Below are 27,586 nucleotides of genomic sequence, written 5' to 3' on the forward strand. Positions count from 1 at the left end.
CATCAATGCCAAGTCCAGAACCGCCATGGCAAAGCACCGCTGAACAATCCAGAACCGCCAGGGCAAAGCACCCCTGATCAGCCCAGAGACCGCCATGGCAAAGCACCGCTGAACAGTCCAGAACCACCATGGCAAAGCACCGCTGAACAGTCCAGAACCGCCATGGCAAAGCACCGCTGAACAGTCCAGAGACCGCCATGGCAAAGCACCGCTGAACAGTCCAGAGCCGCCATGGCAAAGCACCGCTGAACAGTCCAGAGACCGCCAGGGCAAAGCACCGCTGAACAGTCCAGAGACTGCCATGGCAAAGCACCGCTGAACAGTCCAGAGACTGCCATGGCAAAGCACCGCTGAACAGGGCATGCACCGGGGAAGAATGAAAAGGGCGCCACATCAAGCATCGTTATCCCATGTGCAGCTGGGACAGTGACGGTACAGGAACTGTCACGGGGAGACTAATCCAGTCTGGGCACCAGTCCCCCTCCAGAACCAGTGGAGCCTGTTATCTACTTGCAAAACTGTGGCTTTGCAATCCCCAGGATGGTCCAGTGGGCAACCCACCCACTGTAGAGACTTGAGAGACTGTGGCTTTGCACTCTCCAGGATGGTACAGTGGGCAAACCACCCACTGTAGAGACTTGAGAGACTGTGGCTTTGCACTCCCCAGGATGGTACAGTGGGCAAACCACCCACTGTAGAGACTTGAGAGACTGTGGCTTTGCACTCCCCAGGATGGTACAGTGGGCAAACCAGCCACTGTAGAGACTTGAGAGACTGTGGCTTTGCACTCCCCAGGATGGTACAGTGGGCAACCCACCCACTGTAGAGACTTGAGAGACTGTGGCTTTGCATTCCCCAGGATGGTACAGTGGGCAAACCACCCACTGTAGAGACTTGAGAGACTGTGGCTTTGCTCTCCCCAGGATACATCAATGGGCATGGAGCCCCATTGTGGATCTGGCTTTGCACTCATCCGGCTGAGGTGCCCCCCCTTCCCTTCCCCCTGAGGTGCCTGTAGTATTTCTATCTGATGCCCCAGCAGTGTTTTCTCCGTTTGTGGACAGGTACCTTTTGTGGGCCTCGCCCATGCATTTTTGGACTAGTGGTGCACGGACATTGATATGTGCATATCTGCACTACTTCTCGTAATGTATTTACTCTTGAATGATTTTATATTATATCTGTATATTTTTGGAACATGTATATTGATACAATACAATGTTTGAACTGATTTCGTTTTGTCTTTGCATTCTTCCGGGGGGGTTGTGGGTTGTTACTGTGATTTTTGTGAATGCATTGGTGTGTGTGTTGTAATATGCGAGGGTGGGGGTGGGGGGGTGGGTGTTTCGTGTGTGTCCCCCTTACTTTTGCCTCCTCCCTCCCCTATGTCATAGGTGCAGTACTCATCGTTGTCTTCGCCGGCGCCGGCATTGCTCTTCATAGATGAGTAGGAATACAAGGGCCGGTAGGATTTGTAATTCCAGCTCCATGGAGTCCTCCTTCCTCATGGGATGTGTTCAGGTGAGCGTTTTCCCATTGCAGTAACTGTTTCTGCCATGTTTTTATCCACTGTGAATCCGCCCCGGAAAAGGTGGCGGATTGGCGGGTTGTGATACTATGGGCGGTACATTGTCTTCCGCCTGTCTATTGCTGGTGACCGCCGCGCTGATTGTCTGTACCGCCGTGGCGGGCGGTGTGTTAAAGTGGCTGTCTTTGTTGGTTTCCGCCAGGGTCATGATTCCCTTTTTTTCTTCACTGGCCTGTTTGCGGTATTACCGCACCTTTAACACCGTCCGCCAGGGTTGTAATGACCCCCAAAGTGTTTTGTCTGGAAGGGAAAAACTCTGTCAACATCTAATTAACATTTAGGAATACATTTGTGCATCAAACACTGCACTGGCAGACTTCCTTCCTTCTGGTCAATTCATGCTCTTAATGCAACGTGATCCCAATACTCATTCAATTTCTGAATTAAATATTTTTCATTGCCCAAGGTTCACTCCATAGTTCCCCCATATGTAGCATGTTGCGCAGCTGTCTTTTATGTTTTAGTCAGGGTGTTCATGCTTGTGGATCTAAAACTACCAGTTCTGCTAAAGATTTCCTACAGGGAAAAAGTTCCCTGGATGTCCATATCCTTACCCAATGCACAAGGGGTTTCAAAGAGCTCACATGATGAATACTATTTAAAGACAAATTGTACATCAGTGTTAGAAGGGGTACACTCATGGAAAGATTAAAATAGAGCCCTAAAAAACATATTGTCCATCTGTGAAGGCACTTTTACATTGGCGTAACCCCATATCTCTGCCCCTTACAAGCTACTGTCACAGCCATGGTTCTGTATACTTCTAAGACAGGTGACACTGATCCCCCATCAGTTTCCTTGTACCTCCTCCCAATGCATGGTAATAAATGTATAAAAAAGGCATTGCATGGTGAATACCTAATTAGGAAGGATGTTTTCCCCAGAGACAGGGTTAATTTGGGAATTGTTTGTAGCTCATCTGTGAATTGAGCTTATAAGTATGCAAGATGTTGCAATTGACACATATTTGGGGTGAACTAATGGAAATGTTACTTGGATTGGCATGCTTCAAATTGAATGGCATAAGCCTGCATCTGTTGGATGAATGTGTTGCAGTATGGGATTAACCACTAGTAATGATTGGGCATTGTGGATGTGATAATTTAGGCACATTTACTTTGGTTACTTTATCCCTTAAAATGAAAGAAACATTTGACACATAGAAGGATCTCTTCCCCACCAGCCTTTGTTTATTCCAACACTTGTCATGCAGAAGTGAAAATATAAATCTGAGTTAATTTCATAAATTCATTTTGAATGTAGAAAGAAATAAAAAAAATGTTACAACCCTAATAATTACATATTTTTTTTTAAATGGAATATATTGAAATATACAAATAAATATTTTTTGAAGTATACATGCAAACACATTCCCAACTAAACTAAAAATATATATTTTTCTTATGTATTTAAAATGATTGATCATGATGTATAGAAATAATTAAAAGTAATTTAATAAAATTATTTAATAAAGAATTCAACATCAATTTTTAAATTCAAGTTATTATTAAAATAAGTTACAATAAAGCAAACATGTTTTATTTTTCTATAATTTTTCAACACAACCTAAATGCATTTATATTTTAAACTATTTTACACAATGTAATTTTATTTAACTTTATTTGCTAGGAGATTTTACTTTAAGTCCTGTCTCCATTATTATTTATAGGAGAGTGTTGCAGTACTTGTGTTGGCCGTGTGTGGTGCTTGGGTTACTCCATCTCTAGGCTGGAGTGTGTTTGCTACAGTTATGGGTCCTTTTTAATAGAAGTAAATTTAAAAGTGCAGTTTGGTAAGGAATGGACCTACTTTTTTGTTAGGGAGTACACGTCTCTGCCTAAAACCCCCCATGGGTGCACTTAAATCCTGGTTTCTCCTCCCTATAATTCCCTATTGTGCTGTGAAAGTACTACTAAAGTGCTACAGAATGCTATCCACACATTTACAAGTGTAAATCTCCACCTCCACCAGTCCTATCTTTCCTATGGGACTATCCTCCCATATGTAAGCTTTCTTACTTACTAGTAAATGTGGGTGGGACATGGGAAATAGTTGAACAGGTTGCACTGTAATATTTTTTTTTACGGATCTGATGATATAAAGTATGAAGTAGCAAAAATGAGCAAGAGGTAGCAAACCATAATTATGGAAAAGAAGAACCTATTTTATGACGATCAATAGTTATTAAGGAATGTAGTCATATTGAAAAAGAACGTAATCATATTGGAAAGGAACATCAAATCTTTCTGGTGATTGTTTAATTCAGGAGCCACTGTTTCCCCTTCTATTATAGAAGCTCATGTTGGTGAATTCCAATGGGTGGGCTATATATCTGAATTATATAAAGGTTCTCCAGTGACTGACGACCTCACGCTAGGGGCCAAATCAACAGCTTCATCACTGTTAATTGTGACCAAAGAAATAGAGGATGTTGTAAGCAAAATACAGAAAAAAAAGAATTCTTGTGCCTGTGGAACTGATAGGCTCTCAGACATAATTTTTAAGATATATATCTTGATGTGGGCAAATTTACTTAGTCCTTTTTTTTTTGTGAGTCTCAAATTCAGGCCTTATCCAGAATTTTTGGAGCAGTGCTATTATCAAGCCAATCTATAAGAAAGGGAAAAGATCCGATTCCGCAAACTATCGACTTATTTCCCTTTTAAATACTGCCTCAAAAAATTATGCCAAAACCTTATTACTTCATCTAGAAAGATAAGCGTTTGAAGCAAGTATCATTCTGAGAGAGCATGGAGGCTTTAGGGAAAACTGTTCCATTGTGGACCACTCTTTGGCCCTTTGAGTGGCAACAGGTAAGGCAGTTCTTTCAGTCAGCAAGTTGTGTTGTTGTTTTGTTGACCTTAGAGCTGTTTTGACCTCATCAACCATGTATTCTTGTGGCAGAAATTCAAAGACAATAATATTCCCTCACATGTTTTATCATCAATTCAGAGGTTTCATTTGCAAAATTGGGTTCATTCAGCCTTCCCTGTGAACAGTACATTATCAGATGGAATGTCTCTTAAAAATGGGCTGTGTGAAAGTCGTGTTCTAGCCACTTTTCTTTTTAGTCTTTTTATTTCTGACCTCCCAAGCAAACTGGCAGCAATAAGTTATTTTCCACCAGCAAACCCTATGACTAATGGATGTTGATGATCTTGTTCTTATTGACCATACACCAAGCGGCTTGCAACATAAACTTAGCACTCTCTATATGTACTGTGAATGGAACAAGCTTACAATGGCTACAGATAAAATGAGAACCTTTGCCTTTTCAAAAAGACTTAAGAAGTTTGTTTGGTTCCTTGACAATGCCTCAATGGAGGAGGGTAAAATATGTAAGTATTTGGACCTTTATTTTTGTGAGGGGACAAACATTGGAGCTTCAATAGCAACTGTAAATGCCTTAAAGAGGTTGGATGTTTGATATGGTTGATTATCAGACGAACCACTGAAAAAGGCAATGTGAGGTAAACTTGTCTCCCAGGTTCTCTAAGAGGCAAGTCATTTGGGATAGTGTGCAAAGAATGTGGTTGGAGAAGTTATTCTTTGTCCCTAAAATGCAATCATACACTCTTGCAGTTTAAATTAGCTACAATCCCCTAGTTTGTACTAGCTGAATCCCTCGCTAGAAGATTTTTATTTTCTCTTCACAAAAATGATGTAAATCACAACTTTTCTGCACAAATAGTGAGAGACTCTCAACTTCACCATGACCTACTTTCACAACAAATTGTTAAATCTGTTAACAACTTTTTATTAAATTTGATGTGTTTAATAGTGATAAATCAATGAATATGGGAAAGGTAAAACCCATCATTACTGAAACTGCAAGAGCTCTCTGTTTTTCAGCAGATACGGAGTATCTGCCTACAAAAAGGTCAGTATTGCATTCTATTGAAAACTTGAGAGACCCAGGGATTTTATCCTATTTATCCAAAATTCCCAATAAGAGAATGAGACACAAAATTTTACTTAGTCACAGTGGTGTTGATCCGATGTGGAGAACTGTTTTATATTGAACTCGAATTCCCCAAAACTAAGGTCTTTGTTCATATGCTGTTCGTGTGAGGCATTGTACATCTCATTTATTTCTTGATTATTTACATTTCAAAAATTTAGAAAATTGATTCTTCACCCCATTTTTCAAAGGTACAGAGTCTATTCAGAATGAAAATGAAGATGAAGATCTCACTGTTGTACTTTCAAAGTTTTTTAATGCCACCCAGAAAACCTAATATTATAAGCAAAATGATATACAGTGGTATTTATTTTTCCCAGTTTGAATTTCTGTCTCTTGTATATATAAAGATGAAGCTTATGGATCATTTTTTTTGTTTTTGTTGATCCCTGGTGTTAACTCCTAAATTCCTTCCTAGAGGTTAGGCCGTAGCATCTTTCTCTCTTGTCAATTATTGCAGTTTTAAATTGGAGTTTATATGTTTGGATTCTATATGTGGTTATGGATTAGTCAGCAAAAGATAATTGAGTACTGTAGCATAGTGCTAATTTTATTTTTTGTAAATGTCTCTAGATAGTAGTTATTAAGACCTTTGTAGGATTTTCTGTTGATTATTATGAAGTTTGAGTCTGTTTATGTGTGATTTTATAAAAAGTATTTATCATTTCTATAAAGGAATTATTGGAAATTAAATACAAATTTACTTACTCCCCACAAGGGTGATAGCCATCCCCATCCAGAGTCTCTTGATTTGTGGCTGTGTTTGCCTCTGGGTGAACACATTCACATGGTCACTGGAGTCCTTCTCATTCTCCTCCATGGTGGTGTACTCCATGTGTGCTTTGTAGCTGTGATCGTCTTCTCTTCTACTATGAGTCCTTCTGCTTTCAGTATTAGTCCTCCTCACTGCAGAGCAATAAGGAGAGAGTGCAAGCCTCACTGCTTCATGTGAATCAAACATTATCTAATATTTGCACTTTAGGGCCCATTGGTACCTTCTTTACTCATGTGTCCTCTGCAGCGGAGGATGTCTCAAAGGCCTCATTGTCTAGTGGACGACTTTGATCAAAAAAGGATTAGGTATAGCACACATTTTCCTCCTTTACATAGCTATTTAAAACATGTCAGAATTTTCAATAGTCCCCTTACTTAAACCATGTCATACTGCCATACCCTCATGATGGCCAACAGTTAGCATAAGTCTTTCCCACTGGTCCATGTAACAAACCAGATAGGAGTGCTAGCCCAAACAGTTTTCTTCATATACAACTGTGTATAACTAGAAGAACCCATGTTTATTATGAGATGAGTGCATAACCTGCGCATTATGTCAACATTATCTACATGCCTGGTTTGTCACCCTAAGGAAAGTGTATGATCAGCATCTGTCCTGACTTCTGAAAGCATGTTGGGCAATCTTCTTATATGATCAATGCAGAACTTAAAAGCAAAGGAGTGTCATAAGTACTCTAGTGTATGCATCCAGGAAACATTGTTCCAGTCCAGACATACCCTGCAAAAGTCAAACTCCTATGTACCAATATGTAGAGAAAAGCATCCAACATACAAAAGGGACACACTCAAGTATGAATCAGATGTAATTTAGTACTTATTTAGTTATTTGGTTAATGGATGTAATATAATCTGGCATCACAGCAATATGGGCTTGACAAACCTTAATGAAAAACACATAGGATGACATAGCATAAAATCCATCGGTATGGAGTTTCAATAAAGGTACATAGTTCTTACTGAAGTGCTGCTGGTATATAGTTGCCTTGACATTATCTGTTTTAATGGTTGGGTTCATTCAGCTGTGATCCAAATATGTGATCTATTGGACCACACTCTGCAGCAAATTCATCCAAAAGTAACTGATGTGGGCCTAATTGAACTTCCAAGTGTGTCCTGGATCTTAATCCAGGCCCAAGGCTAGACATCTACGAAGTGCATGCAAAACTACTGTCCACTGCGGATGGATACCCCCACTGCAGCTGAACACCCAGCAATATCCTCCCAGTTATGCAAGGTGTATATTCTTCACCAGCTGAGTGCTCCACATGCCCCCATAAAGATGGGGATATTTCTGAAGGATCCCCTCCTTGATCACCTCACTATCTTCAGGGATGAAGTTGGGCCCTTTTCCACCCAATCCTCAGGAATTTTGGAGGAACCAGGTCTAGCAGCAGGATGAAGGAGGAATCTGTTTTCCTTCAAGAATACCTTAAAAATTGTTGATTATGTACTTCAATTTTGCAACTACCTGTTTTTCGCTGTTGGCGTAGGATTACACTTACAGTACATGGACATATGTAACATAAGTGTAAATACTTGGAATAATTGGGAAGGTGAAGAAGGCAAATAGCTTATCAACATCGGTGTGACACATCACGAATATGGCATGCCCAACCTGTGAGTGGTTTTGATGTGTAATTCTAAGGGATTAAGGTACATATTTATGCATGTGGACTGTAAATCCAAAACCAGTACTAATGGATAATTATGTTGTGAATTCATATGGAAAATGTATGAAATGTAATTATCATGGACTAGACTGTGTTTTCAATATGGTTTTGGATTTAATTATTATATTATTTAAATGTGTTTGAACTTGTTCTCTGTCATTGTGTGCTTGTGTGTTTTTGTGCACGTAATGTGCCATGACCTAGCTCTCTTTGTTCAGAGGTGTGAGCCATGTCAGCTGTGACTTGTTTTCATATGAATAATTAGAAATGTGTTTTTATAGTCTGTCTGTCTTTTATGTATAGATGTCTAGAATATGTGAATATATTCAACATATTATTTTTGGAAAATAAATATTTAATGTGCTTTGTATGGGTGCCTACAATGTGTATACCTTTTTATATTTAATTTTTGGTGAATTACTTTCTGCTGGTACTGTTATTCCTTGGCACCATTGATTTCTATGTGATTCTCTGGCAATACTTTTGAGTGACCATTTTGATGTGTAGTTTTACTCCAAGGTTGAGCTAAAGTAGATTTGAGTCTATTTGGGCTATAGAACTATAGGGGTACATATCAGTGTAACTTCAGTGAATTACAAAGTATCCCTTTGTAGGAGTGAAATTCCCTGTCCCTAGCTGTGCCCCTCATTAATTTTCCCTTTACTCATCCCAGATTGTGGTAGATATTCATCATTTTCAAGCCTCTACTCCATTCACACCTAAAACATTGAACTGGGGGGCATATTTAAGAGACCCTAGCACCTCATTGCACTACATGAACATAATTTTTTTACACTAATGTGGCCCAATGAGGCCAAAATCATCACACCATATTTACAAAGTGGTGCAATGCATGCTTTGCCCCACTTTGTAACCCTTTGGGATACAGTATGCCTGCGCCAGGCACAATGTATGCAAAGGGGGCATTCCCTCTTTAGGGGGCCAATAAAATGGTGCAAAGAAATCTAACAGATTCCTTTGCATAATTTTTTCTGGGATTTTTAACACCTGCTAAGTACAGGTGTTAAGAGGAGGCTCCCATTGCTTTCAATGGGCCTCTGGGTGCTTTGCAGAATTAGTGTCAACATTTTTGAAAATTCTGATGCTAGTTCTCTAACTACAGCCATGGTGCGCCGTGTATTAAATATGGCTCAGGCATGGTGGCGTTAGGGAGGGCACCAAGGGGTGCAAGAAAAGTGACGCTGCAGTAAGTGCAGCGCCACTTTTCATAAAGTTGTCCCTATGTTTTCAGGGTTCTAAGCACTCGTGGCATGGAAGGTTAAATATTACCTATATGCCATACCGTTGTGAATGCATTTCAGGGGGACCTGAAGTAGTTGTATCAGAGTAGTACTTAACATTCCCATGAATGCCTTTGTTGAAACGGGCACATGATCTGTTGGACAGATGAAAACAATTACCTACATCTATAATTGCACAGTGCATATTTTCCTGTAGCCTGGGATGCAGGAAATAATGCCAAAACTGCATAGCCTTCGCTCTGCTACTCCAAAGGGATTGCCACACAATTGACAGGCGGCGGGAGAGTGTGTCTGTATACGTCTTTTTTGAGGAGGAGTGTGAGTTTTTGTGTAACCTTTCAAGGTAAGATCGACAAACTGATGAGGCTTGTAATATTATCAGTAAATGCATTGTGGAGAAGATTGACAATCATCATATTAAACTTATTATTACGAAAGGACAATTTAGTTGTATTCGTATTAATAATTGTATCATAAATTCTAAATTATACATTGATTCATGCAACAATATGGCAAGAACATGGCTAATGGAGGTGCTGTTCAACATTTTAATTAAATGTGCAAAAAAAAACCTATATCAGTTATTCATATAACATAAGTAACACATTCTAATTAATAAATATTCACAGGTATGTATAAAAAATTAGAAAGTTGAAAGGAGAAAAAAAAGAAATCGTAATCAATATGTCTTCATTAAGTAATCATTCATTTACAGACCGCAACAGTCCTAAACTTTCATATTCAACATTTTTAGTAAAGATTATCTAAAGAAAAGTCAGTTTGGCAAGATCCATAGGAGAAGATGTAAACTCTGAGTTGTTTTCCAATTCGAAAGAATGATATAATTTCAATGAAATAGGGAATAAAAGAGCCAAATTTCCCAATTATGAAAACAACTCTCCAAACCTGCATTTTCTTTTTGTATAAATTTGACAAACATCTTCTTTGCAGTTTAATAAATCATATGACATGCAAAAAATAAATACTGCATATTACATAGATGCTTTGAATCTAACAAGGAGAAGGTGTGGCATAACGACCAGAGCTGGCGACTTTGGAACTGGGGAAGAACATTTGATTTTCAGTGACAGTTCAACAGCCTGTGATCTTCGGCAAATAACTTAGGGCCTGGTTTAGAGTTTGGCAGATGGGGTTACTCCTGTCCACTGTATTATGATTCCACTATATTCTAAAGGAATAGTAATACAGCGGACGGCATATCTGTCAATTTTGTGACAAAGTAACACTAACAAGCTCTAAATCAGGCCCTGAATCTTCCTGTGCCCATTAAAAAAAAGCTGACCTTGTATAATTTAACCAGGTGCACACATAAAGTGCTCTAATGGCCTAGGGTGATACTCATACTATATAAGCAAGAAAAACCTACATTTGGATAAAAAAGGCCATTTAAAATTATTTTTGAAGTGGACTACTACCTCCTCGAAAAGAACTCAACACCACAGAATTTTCAAGATTTAAGACTTGCACAACACATCAATCCAAAGTTTATTCACTTTGAACAAACATGGGATCAAAATAAACAGTGTATTCATCTCTGAGAGGACATTCCATACCTTATTAAATATGAGCCAGATCGTTCCCACATTCAAAACCCTGACATTTACACTAATAACCTGGCAAGCTAGAAACAATGCAAAACAACAGAATGCTGCATTCCAATCAACTAATCAAATATATTGGAGGTAACTTTCCACTGACATACTAGCATTAAGGTTTCAAATTCAGATTCTGCCCTGACATTTGCGCATTGAACATACTTAGTGACATCTAACACATACTAGATGATGGGGATCCCTGTCTTCCTGAATTACTCGACCTGTCAGCAGCATTTGACACTTTCTACCATCTTAGGTTATTTACCTCATTCGAATAAAGGAATAGGGTTTTACACCAAGTCTTAGGAGGTTTCTTCTCCTTCCTTGCACTTCATAACTAATTATGAGAATTTTAAAAATCACCCCACAACTGTACCTATGGATTCTGGCATCCCTCAAGACTTTATACTGGCACCCACTTTAATAAATGTCGTATTGGAACTCCTTTGTGACACTTTGAATGAACCTACTGTCACTGTTTCTCAATATGTTGAGAACAATCAGCTGCTGTTAAAGTCTTCATGTGTTATTGACATCAGAACCCTTACATTGTGTCTCAAGAAAATGACGATGAACAATATGCATATGACCCTCAGAAAACTCTGAATTTAAGCTAATCTCTCCAAGCAAAAACACAAAATTCACAATGTATTTAATTTTTAAAGTAGAGTGCTATCTTCATCCTTAAAAACCTGGCCTTTACAATCAATAACACTCTGGGCCTCACTCCGACCCTGGCGGTCATGGACCGCCAGGGCCGGGGACGGAGGAAGCACCGCCAACAGGCTGGCAGTGCTTCTGGGGCAATTCTGACCGCGGTGGTAAAGCCGCGGTCAGAAAAGGGAAACCGGCGGTTTCCCGCCGGTTTTCCCCTGCCCCAGGGAATCCTCCACGGCGGCGCTGCAAGCAGCGCCGCCATGGGGATTCCGACCCCCTTCCCGCCAGCATGTTCCTGGCGGTTTACACCGCTAGGAAGAGGCTGGCGGGAACGGGTGTCGTGGGGCCCCTGGCATGGGCACTGCAGGGGCCCCCTAACAGGGCCCCATTAAGATTTTCAGTGTCTGCAAAGCAGACACTGAAAATCGCGACGAGTGCCACTGCACCCGCCGCACACCAGCAACTCCGCCGGCTCCATTCAGAGCCGGCTTCATCGTTGCTGGGGCTTTCACGCTGGGCGGGCGGGCGGCCTTTTGGCAGTCGCCCGCCCGCCCAGCGGGAAAGTCTGAATGACCGCCACGGTCATTTGACCGCGGTACGGTCTTTTGGCTGTCTCCGCCCGGCGGGCAGCGCCCGCCGCCCGCCGGGGTCGGAATGACCCCCTCTATGTCTAGCACTACATATTAACAAGATTACTCAAACTTCACATTTCTTTCCACACTGGTTGAAATAATTAAGCATCTCCTGGTACCCTATACGTGGAAAACATCAGTCCATTTGCTGATTATTTCTCACTTGGACTCCACCAATGCCTTCCCAGTCCATCAGACAAGGCTCACATTTCTCGAGTCCATGTTTTGTACCTATTCTCATCTAATTTCTAAGAAAATTATTTCAACTGATTCCCTCCAGTACCAATATACAAGATTTAAACTCACAGCAGATTACACTTTCAAATATGTTGCAAGACCTATAAGGCTATGCATCTCTCAAAATTAGAGTAGAAGATTCATGACTATAGAAAATCGTCACCTGGAAACCCTTAAGCTAAAAATATTACTCTCACTAAAATTGTCCTTCACGAAAGCTGAAATCAGTACTGGAGCTCCATGCCATCCCCTTATAAGGATGCAGACTGATTTCCCCCTTTCAAGCAACTGTTGACAACCCACATACTTTGATTTCACCTCACTAATTCTTGAATTGTCTTCCTTGTCATGTGTTTTTCTTTCCTTTAGTTTAAATGAGTTATCTGTTATAATAACCTTTCCTTTTTAGCAATCTTTCAATTGCTCATGTATGAGTAATCTTAAATATAAAAGACGCTAGTGCCTTTAGGTCTAAATATGCTACAGAGGGCTGGAAAATAAATAAATAGAGAAACTGTTTGAGCTTGCTTTAATGAGCATCTTAACTTTAGCTGTACACCAACATAATAAACATTTTATAACCATATGTCCCATTGTAAAAGTAAGAGTTTATTTTTTCAAAAAAAGGTAGTGTAAATTATATAAAGGTGTCTTGTTATAGATGATCTAAATAGTTTCGTGGAAGTCGGGAGAGCGAATAGGTCAGTAAGGGTGACAGATTGGAATTAATCCATACTTGCTCTCAAAACAATGATGTGGGGAGAGATGCAGTATAGGGGCAGGTATAGGAATCATTGTGGTAGGGTTAGGAAGACCCAGAAGAGTACATATCGAAACATTTTGCATTAGAAGAATTCTACAGCTTTAATGTTCCCAAATTTCAGTGCTTTACAGTGAACCTGAAACTGATTTATCGCCATTAGCTGCAAGTGTGACCAGAAAAACACACCCTACCACTACTTCATTGGATCATGACACAAAAGTGTTTTATTCTACTATTATGGACTAGAAGATACAATCCACCCCTTTCAGAAAATGTTATGCTAAGATAAGAAAACATGTTAACACTGTTCAGTTTAATTTCATTGAGGTAATATGATAATATCACTTTTTTTCAGACCAAATCGCATAACATTGCATTATTGAACAATGTAGATACATTCTTACTTAGAGCAAAACAACTGTAACACAATTCAAATATTTTAAGAGCACTGTCTCTGTGTGATATTTTGAGTGAGTCATGTGTATAAAAGAACAGTTATAGGAAGATCATAAACTATAGGAATGCCAGATTTGACCAAAATCAGGGTTGAATCTATTGAGTGGATACAAATATTTAACAACATTCAAGCTACTTCTCAATCCACTCAGATATCCTCAGTAATTGGAATTCTTCCTTTTAAGCTGTCTTTAAACTTTTTATCGCGTTTGTTTTTCCACAGTTTAAAAGTGTAGTAGCTTTGATTATGGTTGGTCAAGGCCAAGAGAAACTAGACTGTAAAATTGTGGTCAAATTATTACTGAATTAAAAGCTACGTGCAAAAGAAAGAAGCTAAAATTATCTAGTCCTTCACTGAATGTTGGAATTTATAATGAGACAAGACAATGTAAAATTCTGCTCTATAGACTACAAATCAAGTCAGACACCTATCTGAAAGTGAGATAAAACATTGCTCCTGACACAAATTTCAAAAAGGTTATGGATTCATTTTCTGAAAAACCTCCAGTCGGCATCAAGAAATAGTATGGAGAGATTTTTTGTTTTTTTGTTTTTGCTCGTGTCATTTTGTTATCTCTCATTAACACAAGAACTACCTTCAGGTAAGTTAAATGTTATCTTGGGTACATATAGCATGTATAAATCCAGGTGTCACAGGCTTCTACCATAACTAACAGTGAGGATGAGTCAATCAAACAAAAAAAAACAACCAGATTTATAGAGGCATGCCAGTTGCCCTTATAAGGGTGTTCTAGGGACACTTTAATAATATAATGACTTTTCCAAGCTACCATGTACACCTTCATCTGGTCAGAGATCTAAAATAACTACGGTGCTGCATGTTATTGGTGCTTTTGATGGCTGTTCCATTGCATCCATGGTTGAACATTGGATAATGTTCTAAATATTCACATCCTGCTTTTTCCCTAACACCACCACTAACTGCGACCACCACTTGCGGTAAACACAGGCAGTACATCCAAGTTGCTCTGGTGAAAGTTCCAGCTATGTGACATGCTCTGCAAATGAAATAAACAAAATACTTAAAGAAACTAGGGGCTTGCTGCAAATATTTGTGTGATGAATAGTGGTTCTTTGGTGTTTGGATCCTTTAAAAGGTGAAGGACATAAGCATGGAGGTGTTGGAGCCCAGTGAAATAAGTGACTGTCATACCCTAGATATCCTTACCTGTGGCACTAGTGCACAGTGCTGTGGGTAATGAAAAGTCTTTAAATGGTAACATTTGAAACTTGAATTGTAAACATAACATGATATTATGTGACAATAAAATCTCTATGAAAAAGGGAACATAGATTTGATTATGTCCCTGGTGGAGCATTTTCTGTCCCTAATTTGATGCTGATGTATTCAAATGTCTTTATATGTAGGAGAAATGTTCCTTGTTGTAAACCAGGGCCATATTTATCACAGTGTTGTGTCATCATTAAGCAATGTAATTGAGTGCAAGGTTGACGCAACACGAAAGGCAGATTTATCAAACCACACAAGGCCATCATGTGTGGCCCTGCATGGCTTGATAAATCTGGAGTAACTCAAGACAGTGCAAGTTGCTGCCCTGAAATACTTTGCCCCAGGGAGGCTGTCCATGCGTGGAAGATTGATGTTCCCACCCATCCACCCATGAATTTTTCTGCAATCCTAGATTTACCATTATTGGTAGACCTGGGAATACATCAAAATACTATGCCTCCCAGGTGAGGCTTAATGAAGAGAAATATCTTTATTTCTCCACGCATTTTTCCTCTTCCTACGTGTGCTGCATTCATACTTCAGAAATGTGAAATGCCATAGTAGCTGATACAGAGACTGAAAGAACTACACTCAACTGCTCAAAAGAAGTGGGCAAAGCCATCTTGCAGGAAAATTATGTTTTTAAGTCACCCTGACTGCATTTTAATTTTCAATTATAATGTACAATTTTACAGTTTTGTTTAATCACTGCTTTACAAATTACTGGGGCCATTTACACAAGCATTTATGAGTATGGGAATTAGTGCTACAGGAATGCTCTTTTACATCCTCTTACATGCTATGTGAGTCGGCCCCTTAACTTTTAACTTCCGAGTAGTAAAAATGCTAAGAGAACACAGTCTTTTCCACTTGTGATATCTGTATATAAATATTTCCATTTTATACACTATTTGTTTTCCGCCAATTCACAAAGACATGTAAAAGTACATAAAGAATAATACTGAAGATTTACTTTTTTAATTCATCTTTGCAGTTTTCAGATTTTACATAGAATATAGCATTGCATGGTAAGGTCCTTATATAATGACTATAACTGTGTGTAGGGCGGTAGTTGTGTCAGCATGCAGCAAATGCAGACATGGAACACATTTCCATTGCAGGAACATTTAGTACCCTTGAAATACTGACTTGTAAGGGCATGTGAGTCTTGATATCCTGTAGCAGACCATACACCTTCCCCAGAGTTTGGCCAGAGCTTACCCATCCTATCAGCCTGGGGAAGTGCTTACCATGTGGAGTAGCAGGTATGTAGTCAGGGCCTGACAAATATCTTTAGGTCTAGATGCAGGGGAAAGCCGCCCAGCATATAGTTCTGATTGCTCTTGACAGTAGACTAGATCCACAAGCCAGTGTTGAAATTTGGGGTCTCTTCCTCTATCCTGCCTACATCCCACCAGTTGATTTGCCGGTAATAGGGCAAGGGCTGTGAATCCCTATGTCATGCTGCTATGTCACTGATGTAGCCCAGGAGACTGACGGATTAACCCTGGCCCGGGTGCACCACATCTGGCGAGGTGGTCATCGTCTCGTAGGCCAAAGTTTCAGAGACATGTCAGGGTCTAGTAAAGACAATGTAGGAACCTGTAATTTATAATATGAAGACAATTGAACGATGAGATTCTTCCAGTATGAGAGCAGCAAAATCACCACATTTCCTTAGAGCTCTCACACCCCAGATCAGTCTCCCAGCCAGTTTGACCCCAAAAGATACTTCAGTAGTCTCCTCCTGAGCTGCCCGATAGAGTGAAGTAATGAGATGGTAGTAGTCTGTCTAGTGCAGTAAATGCTGAGGGTTCCTTCAGCAATACTGGATGAGCAACCCTACACTTGCTTCACAGCTCATGGTATGTGAATTTTATAAAGGTGAGCTAGAAGAGGCTCCTAGGAATTCCAACAGTGTTAGAAAGGTGCCCTGCTGGTATAGACTGCCTCAGGTGGTTAGGTTTTTTGATTGAAACAGGGATATCACTACTCCTTCTCGTGTGACAAGCAGCAGAAGTTGTATCTCAATGGGAGGTCAGGGGAGTATATCATGTGTGTTCCCACCTTTCTTACCTGTCCCTCCCATGAAAGAGTTGCACAGCCAATTGTGGACAGACCTCCTGCGGACCTAACATTAGATGATCCAATAAAGGGTCTTGGGGCCCAGCTGACTATCTCTACCACCAGATGAGGGGGAAATGCCCTGAGCACATAAGTAATAAAGTTCCCTATCAAGGGCTTCAAACCCCTGGTGATGGAATGGCAATGTAAGTGTTTCCCATTTCAGCCTGGGGGACTTTCTGGGTCAAGTCAGGTTGACCTGCTACGACTTAAGCACGGTGAAGAAAGATGGCTGTGGTGAGTGGGAATTGAAACTTGAGAGCAGGTATAGCAGTTTTGGCAGGAGCACCATTTTTTATCAGGCCTACACATTGTGCAAATGATGTTGGGAGCGAAATCCATCTGGTAATCTGCTCCGTAAGATTGTTGATAGGTGTGCCATATTTCACCCACATCATCACTTTTCTGTCCCGGTAGAGCCATATGCCCATGTATTTAATCTCAGCGGTACACATGCATTGGCAGTTATGGGGAAGATTTGAAATTTTCCCTAATCAATATAAATCCTTGAGAGTGTGCCAGATTAAATAAATTCACAAAGTATGTCATTTTGACTCTCTGTTCATACAGGTAGAGGGTGGTATTATCGACATATAGTGAGATATAAATGTGCCAATTTATGTTTTGCAGGGCATAATCTGAGTAATGTTATTCAAGTTTGACTGCTAAAGGTTCTATTGCCAATACTAATAGGAAAGGTGAAAGTTGACAGCACTGTATAGTGTCCATCAATAATTCGAAGGACAGAGATAGTATTCCATTAATCAAAATATTGGCCATGGTTTGGGTGTAGAGCAACTATATCCAACTCAAACATCCGGGTGGAATGCCCATCCTCTGCAGGGTGGATAAGAGGCCCTTATTGAGAACAAAGAATGTGAGCAGATTATATGTGGTGGAGTGGCCAAAATGAGGCCTGATTGATCTGGCCTCATCAGATGAGGCAGTGGTAGCATTAAGCAATTTGCTATCATTTTAGTCAGTATCTTGGCATTGCAGGTTAGCAATAATAAGGGGCAGTACCAATAGCAGAAAAGAGGGGCCTTATTGTGCTTTAAGAGCATGATGAGGATTGCCTCCCTCATTGAGTAAAGGAGATTGTCAGTCTGCCTCACCTCCTCCTAAACAGCTAGTAGGAGAGGGACCAATAATGATACATTTCATTTATAGAATTCAGCTGGGAAGCCATCATTGCTCTGTGCCTTAAATGTGGGAATCAAGCTGATAAAAGGCAAGATTTTGTGGAGGGTGCAGGGAGGGTCAAGGAAGAGCTTCTAACTGTTGTTGAACTATCCAAGGGCAACATCTGCAAGGTAGACTTCAACATCATTCAGGGAACAAGTACTCATGGTAGTATACAAGAATGTAGTTCACATGAAGAGTATCTGTGTAGGGTTGTAGCTTATCTTCCCCCAGGGCCTATCTAGTTCAAAGATATTGTTTGTGGATTTAGGGAGTTGAATCATGATAGATAATGATTTCCCTTGCCTACCTCCCTCTCCATTTGTGTTCACCAACACAAATTTGCATCTATACTGATATTTCCATAAGGCCACTTTGTCATATTCTGTGATCTTTTGTCTGATATGTTCCAGGATGTTCTCATCATTGTTTTTGTCCAAAAAGTTGCCCTTTCCTGCACAAAAGAAATCCTGTATGCAATGCACGCAGCCTTGCACCATGTTGCAAGGGTGACTGCAATGGCACAAGACAGCCCATTGTGCGTCAACGCAGTAGAAAGGATAGGAACACAACTTATTGCCATAAATACAGCACATACCTGCCCTTTCCCTGTCATGCAGTGCATTCAGCAAGATGACTTGCTGTGCTGCACTGGATGATTTGGCCAAAATGATGGCCATTTTCTGTAATCTCCTTTTCTTTGCAGGATGACTGCGGCTAGAAGCCCCCAAGCAATGAGGAGCAGAGGATCCTGTCAGGTTAGCGTTCTTCAATGACAAGTAGATCTAGAACTATGTCATGGCTTAAATGGAAGCCACACCCAAGATGGCCACCTGCTGTTGCAAGATGTGGAGGTCTCAAGAAGACTCAATCCACTTTCTTTCAGAAGACCCATCCGTGCCCCTTATTGAAGAGCAAGAGCACCAAGGGTATCATTATGGCCCAACAAGGAACGGTGGGCCCGCTAAGCAATTCTATGCATTCTGGGCTATGTTAGATTGACATGTAGTGGTTGTAACGGTGCTGCTCACCAGACTGGGCTTATAGGCCTCACAATGCCTTCTTAATAATGCCCACTGTGCATATGTTACAGTCAAAGTACTCTGCGGCGAACACAGCAGGGGAGAGGTGCTACAACTACTTCCCCTGGATTACTTTGGGTAATGCAGGTTCACAGAAGGACTGATGAGTGGTCCAAGAAGGTGTGTGCCAAGTGATAAGCAGTCTGTAGCCATGTGCACACATCACAGGGAGTGTAAAAATTAAATGGCTTTCTGTGGGGTCTGAAAGATGTGGTGTCACCTACAGCTAGTGAAAGGCAGTCTGATGGGTTATAACATTGTCAATGCCGTGTGCACATTGAATCTTTCAGTAGACCTGCAGGAATTTGCATCTTGCTTCCCAGAACAGCCCAGTCTGGGAATAGGGATGCAGAGTTCCATTCAAAGGACAGGGGACTCTGCTTCTGAGCCAGTTGAGAGGAGCATCACAATCCCAATAGCTCCATAGGCCAGCAATAATGGGATGTGCAGGTACTTCAGGTGGAAGTCTGTTTTCCAGTGATCTTTTTGCCCTTACAACTATCAGCATTTTAGTGAAGATATATACCGAATAGTGACACAAGTAATCTCTCAATATAGTATTTTAACCTGTCAGTATTGGTGTACTCCAAAATCCTAATATTCTAATGTTATTACAGAGAGATTTGGCTTCCAAATCCTCATTTTTTGGCAGCTATTACTTTTAGAACCTTTTCCTTACTTAGAAGCAATTTACTCTTTGCCACCAGTTTGTCTTCAGCACTGGATGTGCATTGCTGTACATCTGCTTTGATGTTTTTTCAGTTTGAGCTAAATCATCTCCATTCTAGTCTCCAGCCTATACATTTTGAACTATTTTGACTCAACTGTACTCTGCATAGCACAAAGTGTTGTTTACCTCCTTTCGGCTCGTGGAACACCTCGCTTTTGAGACGCGGGCTTAGATACCATGGTGTGGGTTCATTTGTGAGAGTCAAATTCGAGCTTGGTTTGTTTGGTGTCAGATTTTCCCATCTTCACATGTATGTGAATTGGTCACTGGGCTCCTCTCAAAAGATCCTGATGTCTATTGCCATAAAGCACTAGCGATGCCAGGTGGAAAAACACACAGCATCCGCAGAGTAGGCTGTACAGGACTGGCTAAACCCTCACACAGTGGGTGTATAAGTTTGTGGCACCTCTGAGCAGTGTATTTGCAGGACTGGGTTGATAACACATCTCTAGGTTGACTGCTGCATCTGTCATGCTGTGTGTAGTCCTACCTCGCCCCTTACCATGAGGTCCAAAAGCAAGGGTGGTAGTGGAGGCATGAGCAGACTACTGGGACACACAAGAATAGCTATAAGGCTCCTGTGGTAGCAGGTCCCAAGTTTAGAATCCCTCCAAAAGTTGGCCAGGCCACCAACTGGTTTGTCCTGCCGAGCAACAGAGGCTAACCAAAACACGTACTAGCTCTCACAGCAATGGTGGCCACCTTGGTCCTGGACCATCTCTCACATGGGCATGGTGCTAGCATCACAGATGCTGAGAGGGTGCAGTAGTCACTTTGTCTTCTACTGGTGGCCAGTGCAAAGCACAGTTTATCTCCGAATGATGTGACGCCATTGTTGCAAGGTTATTAACCTCAGGGAGGCAGGCCACCGCAGGCACTGGGGATGGTTCTGCACAGGTCCCACTTACTTCATGGCTCTGATAGGTGGCCATTTAGGTTCTATGGCAGTGGTTGCGCTTCTGCATGCCGGGGGCGAAAGATTAAGTCAAATTTGAGCCTCCAACCTTTGAAGCCTCGCAACAGTGCAGCCATCTTGCACACCTGCTCTCTGCCCCCCAAAGAAGTACTATTTTCCTTACTCCAAAATGCCTTTGTGAAAGGCCCCAGTGTGTAAAAAATATAGTGAGGTATTTCACGGGCAGCTATGTCTTACTGACATTAGACATTTTGGATGTAGAGATTGTGTTAGAAATTGGGTCTCTAGTCAGCATAGGTATGCAACCTGTCCTATTAGGAACCACAATCCTAGTCAGGGTAAGCTAGATCCACACTTTAAATTAACCTGTGCTCACCATCTGGTAGCTTGGCACAGAGCAGATGGGCTTAACTTCAGAGTCAATATGTGAAGTATTTGTGCAACACACACAGAGTAACACAATGAGAACACCACAAAAAGAATCCACACAGGTTTAGAAAAATAGAGAATTTTGGTCTGAGTAAAACCAGACCAAAACAACAAAAATCCCATCAGTAGACTTTGAGATATTAGTTTAAAAAAAATAAACTAAAAAAAGTGCTTATAAGTCACTAGCGGTCAAAAGGTTACATTTGGTCATGAGGGACAGGTGCAAATCCTAAGTTTAGTCAAACAGCGATGAAGGGTAGGCCCACTACTGGACCCAGATAGTCCCCGCTGGAAGACCACCTTCTATGAAGCAAGTGTCAATGTTGAAGACTCAATGTGAGGAATCGAGGAAGTGCTGCGTCATCATAGTTTCCGTGGATGATGGTGGAGCATTGGTGCTGATCCGCGCAGTTGATGAAAACTTCGATGTCGAACCCTTTTAGGATGTAGGTGCTGCATCGATGTCAAGCCGCACTGTCTATTGGCATCGAGCCATACGGTCCCTCATGGTGATGTCTTCGAGCAGCCTCGGCATCGGTTTTGAGGGGGATGTATATGCTCTGGTCACTGCAAAGTCCCTCATGCGTCCTCGCTGAGGTAGGAAAAGCTGAAGAAACCTACTTCTGAGGTGCAGGACTGGAGGGGGCACCCCAAGCAACTAGGACTCACAAATGGCAGTCCAGCAATACCAGGAGAGTTGCAGGCAGTTGTTGATTCCTTGAAACTGTAGAAGAAGAAGGAGCAAGTCAACGAGCCCTTGGAGTCACTCTGAGTTCAAGTGTGAAGGGCCCAGTCCTTTTCCCCAGCAGGGCAGAGATCAGCAAGCAGCAGGGCAACTCAGCAAAGCAGAGAAGCAGTTCCTTGTTACAATCAGTCCAGGCAAAATTGGGATCCTTGCAGCACAGCAGTATGTACTCCAGTAGAGTTCTTCCCAGATCCAGTAGTGTACTGATTTGGTACAGTCAGGGCCCCAGTACTTATACCCAAATGTGTCTCTGAAGTGTTGGTGACCTCCAAGCAGATCCTTGAAGAGTACAAGTCCCTCTTTCATCCCAGCCCTAGCCTCAGACTATCAGTAGGGGTTAGGCAGCCCTTTGTATTAGGACAGGCACTTCCCTATTGAAGATTAATTGTCAGCTCCCTTCCCCACTCCCTGCCAGGAATTCAGATGAAGGCAGATGAATCCTTTGTCACACCCACCCTTCCTGTGTTTGAGGCTCTCTAGAACGAATGAACAAAGGGCAGCTGTCAACTACCCTAGATGTGTATTTGGAGACAAGCTGCAAGGCCACACAGAGCAGTAAGAGCAGAGAAATGACCATTTTCTAAAAGTATAATTTCTAAATTATTAATTGTAAAGCCGACTTTACAAGAAACAAGGTTTTATCATTACCATTCCAATTATATGAATCATGATGTAACTACTCCTTTCTGATCAGGAATTACAGTGTAAAAGTATGTTAAGGAATTCTCAAAGTTGTCCTATGGGAGGAGTAGGCCTCACAATACTGAAAAATGACCTCAGGAGTTTTTCACTACTGGACATGTAAAACTTAAAAGCATGTGTCCTTTCTGTTACTTACATAGCACTCTGCCCTTTGGGCTACCTAGGGCCTACCTTAGGGGTGACTTATAAGTAATAAAAGGAGAGATTAAGGCTTAACAAGATGTTTTCGATTTAAGATCAAAGTGACAGCAAAACAGTACACACAGGACCTGTATTGGCAGACCTGAGAAATGTTTAAAGGGATACTTAAGTGGGTGGCACAATCATCATATATAACTTTATTTCGGCTATAAGCCATAAAAGTAAACAATACAAGACATAACATGATTAAGAAACATAGCACTTTAAAAATTTTAAGAATGTATAGACAACGTTATTTTTAAACATTTTTTGTTTTTACGAAATCTCAAAACGTATAAAAATATTAGGTTGTTAAAATTTAACTTCAATTAATTAAAATTTTATCAAACTAATTAAGTATAATCTAAAACCAAGTTATTAGAAGCACGTGATTATCAGAATTCAAGTTCGTGTCACCTGTGTATTTTACAAGAACCTTGCCGCTGAGTGACCAATTTTATCATTTGTCTCTGTTATCCGAGATAAAAGGAGAAAATTGCATAATTTACTTTTTTAAGAACCCTAGATAAATAGTGAGGTCATATATTTATAAAACATACAAATCATCATTATTCTTTAAACTAAAAATCCAGACCGTTTAGGTTTTAGGTTCATCCGGTTAAGAACTGATGTATTAAGTGAATATAGTCTAAAACCAATGTATTAAAATTACACATTTATAATAGTTCTTTTGTTCTTATTAACCATGCACTTCGCAGATATCCCACCACAGAAAAAACTATTTTATCATTTGTATCAGTTGTTAGGAGTCGTAATGCCGTATTCCATTCCCTTATCCCAATTGCCCTACATAGTGGAGCAATCCACTTTTTCCTAGGTACCAAATATCTAGGGCAGAAAAACATAAAGTGCGCAAGTGACTCTTTTGTCTTTTGACAATGATGGCAGTATATTGAATTGCAGTCCTCCGGTCTCCATTGCGCTGTAAATGACTTAAGCGGAAGAGTCCCTAGTCTAAATTTAATAAATAGTGTTTTGGTATATGGAGGATTTACATTATCCATATAGGCCTCGAACTTGGGACTACATTTATGGTCTAAGAACTGCAAAGTCAGACTACCATGATTTTTTAGCCAAATTTGGGTCAGAATGCTCTCCCAGTAGCACCTTTTTACACGTTCCTTTGTTCCCTTTGCCAAATTGTGGGGAGCACTCCACACCTCCTCCATTTTGAGAAATTTACACGTATCTCTGATGTGTCTGAACCAAGGGATCTTTAGTACGCTGTCATTTGCAAGAAATTCATCTAGTGCTTTGTGGAGAGTGGACCGGTCCTCTGAGGTCCAAAGATTAATCCAATACATTAGGGGTCTTAATGCAATTTCATTGTGTATTTCATTTAGGGCTAAGTCAAATCTGAGTGGAGTGAGAGGGGTGCTCATCGGCAACTTTAGGAAATTTCGAATAAACCGGTTTTCTACAGTGGTCAGACACCTAGAGTTGGTATGACCCCAAAGCTCGGCACCATAAATTGAGGCCGCTACTGCCACTGCTTTGTAGACGGTGATGGCAGGTGTTATCTCCCCTTCACAAGTATTAGCTATTTTCTTAGCTATCACTATAGACCTTTGCCTAAGTGTTGTCAGACTCTTCTTAATCTGTGCCGACCAACGTTGGTCGTCACTTAACCTAATCCCCAAATAATCAAATTGTCTGACTCTCTCCACTGGTTGGCCTGCTATCATCATTTTTCCCCTAAATAGTTTGTGTGGGTTAAAGGCCATAAACTTAGATTTTGTTGGATTAATTTCAAGTCCTCTGTTGGAGCAAAAATTATAAAAAGTGTCCAATTCATTTTGCAAGCCCATAGGTGTTCTTGAAATTAGTAAGGTGTCATCGGCGAACATTAAAATAGGGACCGGGGTTCCAGCTAATCTAGGGGCATCATGATTACAGTGTAGCAATTGGTCCACAGCACCGTTTATGTAGAGATTAAATAGTGTTGGTGCCAAGATGCAGCCCTGCCTAACCCCTCTATTGACGGGTATGGCTTCCGTTAGGTCGCCACTATCTGACCAACGTACATGAGCATAAGTCCCTTCATGGAGATATCTAATCAGTCTTAGTAGTTCGCTATTGGGTTGATAACTCTCCATAACTTCCCATAATGTATCCCGAGGTACCATGTCAAAAGCAGCTTTTAAGTCGATAAAAGCTACATACAATTGACTTTTATTGAGTGACAGGTATTTCCAGCAGAGGAGGTTAAACCTAAATGCCTGGTCTATTGTACTCACTCCTCTTCTGAATCCTCCCTGGGATTCGGAGAGAATTTGGGCATCATCTATCCATGTCTGTAATCTGTTCAGCACTTGCTTAGCGAAGATTTTTTGGCTAACATCAATAAGACTGATAGGCCTATAGTTGTTAGGTTGTTCCCTTGGCCCTTTCTTATAAATAGGGACTATAACTGCTCCTTGCCATGTAGTAGGGAGTCCTCCCCCCCTCAGTATCTCGTTACTAAGTGCGTTTAGATACAATGACCACGTTGTCAGACGAGAAAGATATAAATCTCCTGGGATACCATCAAGACCAGGGGCCTTTCCCTTGCGTGTGGATTGGAGAGCCTCTGTTGTTTCTTTTATGGAGAATAGGTCCAGGTCAAATTTGGGTGGTGTTGTACTCCCCCACGTTAGGGTATTGCCAACAGGATCATTAGGTTTTAGTAGGGGTGTAATAGTACTATTGGTATGTGGTTTTCTGTATATATTTGAAAAGTGCGTCATCCAAGTTTCTGGCTGGATGACAGGGTAACTTTCCATTTCTTGAGGGCTACTCTTATCTGACACTAGTTTCCAGAATAGGTTGAGATCCTTCTCCTGGAGCGCCACAACCATCTTGTTCCAATTCCTATTCGCCCATTCTTTTTTTGCATTTTTAAGTACATCTTTGTATACAGTCCTGCTCTTCCTTATCTCTCTTAAATTCCCTTCCTTAAGTGCTCCCAGTAAGTGTATCTTAGCTTGACGGCAGGAGTTGGAGAACCACCTAGAGGTTTTAATCACAGTCTCTGTCCGCCTCCTTACCGTCTGGAAGTGTGGTTTTAGTCGGATGGCCAAGATGTTATGGAGATAGACCAAATCAACCAATTTGATATTTGTATGTTTCAGGGGGGAAAGTGTTGTTGCAACTGTTCTATAGATCGCTAGCTGGAAATTGACATCACTTTCAACCCGATCCCATTTCACATTTTTACGGTCATTGGTCCTAAAGAGGGCACTATTTGAAGTCCACGTTGATAGTGTCTTGGAACTAAATAAGATAGTGGAAAAGGAGGTACTTAAGGCTAGATAGTCACTGTCAATGCGAGGGAGAACTATCATGTCAGTTAGGGATTTCCAGAGGGCGTCATTTACTAAGACATAGTCCAGGTGGCTAGTATATACACCTCTCCTATATGTAGGTGACGCCGGATTGTCTGATCTGGTATTCCCATTTACTATTCTTAATCCCTTTATTTTTATTAGGTCTTCCAGTAGTTCTGAGGCTCCTCCTTCTTTCTTAGATGTAATTTGCACCGGCCCTGATCTATCCCATGAGTCTGTGAACTGGGATCCCTCTTGCTGATTGCCATCTCCGCGGTTCAATTGCATATTGAAGTCGCCCGCAACCATTATGCCCCGCCCATTAGGTAAGCAGTTAAGAAAGTCTACTATTGAACTCATCTGGATGGTCTGGGTCCTTTGGGTGCCAGGTCTAATATATAAATTTACAATTATTATGTTAACAAGACCTTTAACAGTACTAATTTCAACTGCAACGGCTAATAAATCCCTCAAAGGGGATACTATCTCTTTAACTTTTGGGAACAAGTCGTGTTTTAACCAAATTATCAGGCCGCCTGAAGCCCTACCTGATGGTGATGGTAGTGCAGCCTTCTGGAAGGTCCAATAGCCTTCTCTATTTGCTACAGATGGCGCCCATGTCTCCTGTAATAAAATGATGTGGTGTTGATCTATAAGTCTGCACCAGTCAGGATTAGCTATTTTCTGAGTCAGGCCTGCCACATTCCAGGATAGAATCTTAATCGGTAGGTCATGGTCATGCCCATTTTCTGGTAGATTTTCCCTAGTCTCATATGTACAAAGTATTTCTTGCTGGGACTTCTCCTTTGGCGAGCCACTACAATAAGTTTTAGGCTCTGCTCCCAGGATATTAGGTAAGTCATTTTTTGTAGTATAAGAGTTGGGATTGGGTATGCCATTGCTCCCAGCTTCAGCGGCAGGAACTTCAACGGCAGAGACTTCGCGTCAATCTATGTCTGAAGTATGGGTTTGCTTTCGATCCCTTCTCTGCGGGCAAGAATACTGGGCCATTATAGTATTATTTATCTCTTGTGGAGACCGGTTTGTCAATGATTGAGGAAGTTTGTAAACAAGTGTCATTTGGGAGGAGGTGCCCGGTCTCATTCTTTCCTCAAGTGCCAAAAGGCCCTTAACTAGATTCTGACTGGTCAATTTTATCCCTATGAGATCTGATGTTGAACCTATTTTTGTAAGTCTCTGTGCAATGACTATATCGTCCCTTATAATGGATCTACACTTCTTTGTCCTTCTTATCCAATGTATAACTTTATTTTTAAGGGA

The sequence above is a fragment of the Pleurodeles waltl genome, chromosome 8, assembly GCF_031143425.1.
Source record: "Pleurodeles waltl isolate 20211129_DDA chromosome 8, aPleWal1.hap1.20221129, whole genome shotgun sequence".
NCBI classification, from domain to species: Eukaryota; Metazoa; Chordata; class Amphibia; order Caudata; family Salamandridae; genus Pleurodeles; species Pleurodeles waltl.